At 50.0% G+C, this 4414-nt stretch overlaps 1 pseudogene; it reads right to left on the bottom strand.

The window, feature by feature from the left end:
• Positions 1-3875: 3875 nt before the first annotated feature.
• The window catches only part of LOC105887183, a 1901-nt pseudogene continuing 1362 nt past the window's right edge, over positions 3876-4414 (bottom strand).

Raw genomic sequence — 4414 nt, 5'->3', positions numbered from 1 at the left:
TAATCAATTAACTCTCACTGTCTACTTACTTCTCTCTCCATCCACCATCTCACCCTGGCTCGAGTCACCTCGACTCTCACCCCAAACATTGAAATCCCTTCTGTTCCCTTAAACTCCCAGTCTCATCCAATATCCACACAGCACCCAAAGAAAGCATTTTAAAATGTGACTAACCTCATCTCTCTTCAACTTGAACTGATCTCACCACCACCCCTTGCAATTGGAAGCAAGAGAGAGACCAGTAAACTGCCAAGGCCACACAGCCAGGAAGTGGCCGAGGCAGGATTCAGAGCCCGCTAGTCTGACTTGGGAGTCTCCATGTCATATCCACCCACTATCCCACCTCCAGTGATTCTGGAGAGGCTTCGGTCATCTCTGAATGAAGAACAGATTTATTTCTCCTCCAGTCACCACCTGACCCCCTTTCTCTGCCTAGTTATCCCCAACTCTGAGCTCAAACCAAATGCCTTCCTAACGCCTTGCCCTGTGACAGCAAATCCCCCATATATATCTTCCTAGCTCTTTTCTTTTCTTTTTTTTGCAACAGAGTCTCACTCTGTTGCCCTGGGTAGAGTCAAGGTGTCATAGCTCACAGCAACTTCAAACTCCTGGGCTCAAGCAGTCCTCCTGCCTCAGCCTTCTGAGTGGCTGGGACTACAGGTGCCCACCAAGATACCCAGCTAGTTTTTCTGTTTTTAGTACCAATAGGGTCTTGCTTTTCAGGCTGGTCTCAAACTCCTGAACTCAAGGGATCCTCCTGTGCTTGGCCTTCCATGGTGCTAGATTTACAGGCGTAAGCCAACGCACCTGGCCCGTACATTTCTGATATCAAACATCCGTCCTCTACTAGATTACAATCCCCACAAGAGCAAGGCCTGCTCTGCTCACCAGTGTAGTGCTCCTTGCACACCCTTGCCCACTCTGGTTCTCTTTCTCAGCAAAAGTGACGGTCACCAACCACATCTCTCATCTTGCACTCCAGCAACTACAATCTGCCTGCTAACCTGGGGCGTGTGTGAGTGGAAGGCAGAAACCAGCCCTGGCCCATGGAACCTGGGATGGCCTGCTCTATGGAGCAGACCTGGTGACCACATGGGAATGAACAAAATGTTAGTCCCAAGACCTCAATCATTGGGGCCAGTGGTTGTGTCACAAGTGAGCCCCTTTTGCCCCTGTGGTTTTAAATCATGTCCTCTCTGCTCACTCACGGTTTGTGTAAAGGAAATCTGGATGTCCTCTCCATGCTGGGGCCATTAGTAGCACAGACCAAGGTGACCAAGCAAGATGGGGTCTGGATGAGAGACTCAGCAGGAATATATACAGCCAAGGCTGTAGGGCTTCCCCAGGGGCCCAGAATAAGCTCAAACCTGCAGAAGTCTGATTTTTCCATGCTCTAAACACATTCAGAATTCTTGTACATAGACTTTCTGCTCTGCAACAGAAGCAGGGTACCTGCATGCATCTCTGAATCCTCAGTGTCCAGCACAGGGAGAAGTATCTTTCCAAGACATGGGTAGTGAGTTAACCGCAGGAGTCCTTTGAGTTTGACTTGGGCACCTCCTGGTGTTATCAAAAGTTCAACACTTCTCCCTTTGGCCACATCACAAGAACAAGGACGAGTGGTTTGTGAAGACGGAAAGAGAAGTCTATTAATTTGCTGGTAATAAATGGGGAGGTTGGTAGACTCCTGTCTTAAAGTACCAGCATCCTCCCTGTAAGCAGAAATAGAGATTTTAAACAGGAGATTTTCAGCTTCAGGCCATTGCTTATATGAAGTAGTTGATGGTTCTCATTAATCCCATCTTTGGTTAAGACAATCTTGTAACCTCTGCACAGCCAATTCCCTTGAGCTATCTCCTATGATAAAAAGAAGGAAGGACAATCCCCTGCCCCTCCCAACCGCTGGCCTGAGGCAGGGGTATAAGTTTTAATTCTCACAAACAGTTTGAGGAGTTTTGGAGAGATAAAAAAACACTTTTATTCTTTTCCAGGCCACTCCCCCATTACCCTGGAGAGGTCTGTTTTCCCTGACTCAGCTTTAGTTGTCTCTGGGCTCGGAAGTTTGCAGGCTCATTCCCCCGAGCAGTTGCCAGGTCCAGTGTTCTCTGCAGGAATCCTCTCCTTCTTTATTCACCTTTCTTTCCACCTTGGAGGGATTACCACCTGTTACACTCTCTGCAGGCTGCAGGGCACCTTCCCGTCCCCTTGAAGGACTCCTTTTTCCCATGGCCACTGAATCTTAGGGAACATCTCAGCCCCTACACTGACATGGTCCCTTGAGCACAGAAACCAGATCTGATTTGTCTCTCTGTGGCCATGCTTCACACTGGACTGAGCTTAGGAAGCACCAACCTGGGTCACTACGAAAGTTTTGAGACAGACTGTGTTATGGTCCATTATTTCACTTCTGAGAACATCTTCAACAGCATCTTTTCTAATTCACCTGTGCCAGTTTCAATTTGCTCAGCTTATTGGTGCTCCTAGTTATTTCCATCCATACAAATTTTGCATTTCTTGGTTTTTGTCTCTCTCAAAGCTTTCATAATGACCCACATAGATGTCTATAATTTAGAAAGTACTATCTCTTGGGGAGAGACCCACCTTTGGAGCAGACAGACCCTGGTTGGGCTCCCAGCCCTGGACTCAACAGCTAGGCCAAGTTCCTTTCTCACCATTAGCTTGATACTCAGTAAAATGGCTTGCTGGGTCCAGAAACGAGGTTCTACACTTCATGGCTGAGTTACCAGGACAGTCATTACCCCCTGGCCCCAGGGGAGATCAGGGCAGCATATGCCCCTTAATATCTGATACTTGGCGGTCCAGGTACCTGGGGCAGGTGGAGGGAGGAGGAGAAGTTACAGTGGGGTCCATTCTTATCTTGTCTCCCCCCACCCTCAAGTCACCTAAAAAACAGAGCCTAAACACAAGAACTACATATTGATGTTTTATATGTGAGCTATAAACCCCAGGCCTTGGGAGTGAGAAGATGGAAGCATAGCAGAAAAGAACAGGAGGCCCCCCAGTGGTGTGTGAGCAGGCTGGGCACTGGTCAGTGGTAAGCCGTGGGAAGCCTCCCCACAGGGGAGGAGAAATTCTGACTTGCAGCCATTCATAGAAGCAACAAAAGAAGGGGGAACTTACCTGCCCACTCTCTCCTGTCTGCCATTTCCTGTTGGTCAAGTTAATTCTAGGTTGCTAAGAGGAACCTGGGATGCCAGCTCCCATGCCCTGTGGTGGGGAAGAGACAGAAGCTCTGTGCATGTGGCGAGTGCCAGAGAGAATCCACCACGGTATATATGCCACATCCAGTGAAGTCCAATATGGTTTTTCCTGCTTTGAAGAAGAGGAAATGAGACATAGTGATCAAAGACCTTTCCCAAGGTCACATGGCTGATCAGTGATAAATTCAGTATGGGAACATAGTCTGGCTCTGAAAACTGTGGAAGACCTAGACAGAGAACTTGGATTTTATTTAGCAAGCAAAGGAGTCACTAAACACTTCTAAGCTGGGGAGTCACATCCGATAAAGAGCTTTTTAATTTTTTTTTTTTTTTTTTTTTGAGACAGAGCCTCAAGCTGTCCCCCTGGGCAGAGTGCCGTGGCATCACAGCTCACAGCAACCTCCAACTCCTGGGCTCAAGCGAGTCTCCTGCCTCCGCCTCCCAAGTAGCTGGGACCACAGGCGCCCGCCACAACGCCCGGCTATTTTTTGGTTGCAGCCGTCATTGTTGTTTGGCGGGTCCGGGCTGGGGATTCGAACCCGCCACCTTAGGTGTACGTGGCTGGCGCCTTAGCCAGTTGAGCTATAGGTGCCGAGCCTAAAGAGCTTTTTAATAAAGCTCCCAATCTCTGCTGTGCTCTTTCTTCCCATCTGGCTAAACTCTGGCTGAAGCAAGTGGCCCCAAGAGGGTGGGGGATCCAAGGTGGTTTCTGAGGGTTTTGAGAGTGAAGCAGAGCTTGACTTGGGCTTCGGGTGCGAGCGCTTGTTGGATGCTTTCCCACAGTGCTCCCACTGGCCGAGGCTGTCCTCCCAGGTCCCTCCCCTGGCTGGCACTCTGCTCTGTCCTCTGTGCAGCAGGGAGGGTCTGCTCAGGTAGAAAGGGGGCTACCTGGGAGCCTTGCTGGCCCACAAGAGAGTCCTGGGATTCTAACACTGGCAGTAGTTGGGACCCAGCTTGGGACATCCCAAGATGGTGGAGATCTCTAGGGGATCTCTGAGCCAGAGAGGGCAGCATAGCCTGGGCCTGGGTAGAAGGCATAGCTAGGGCCATAACTGGGGGGATCTCTGAGCCAGAGAGGGCAGCATAGCCGGGGCCTGCGTAGAAGGCATAGGTAGGGCCGAAACTGGGGGATCTCTGAGCCAGAGAGGGCAGCATAGCCGGGGCCTGGGTAGAAGGCATAGGTAGGGCCGAAA

The sequence above is a fragment of the Otolemur garnettii genome, unplaced genomic scaffold (assembly GCF_000181295.1).
Source record: "Otolemur garnettii isolate 467f Iridium unplaced genomic scaffold, OtoGar3 scaffold00053, whole genome shotgun sequence".
Taxonomy (NCBI): Eukaryota; Metazoa; Chordata; class Mammalia; order Primates; family Galagidae; genus Otolemur; species Otolemur garnettii.
The sequence above is the reverse complement of the archived record's forward strand: the minus strand, read 5'-3'. Positions and strand labels throughout refer to the sequence as shown.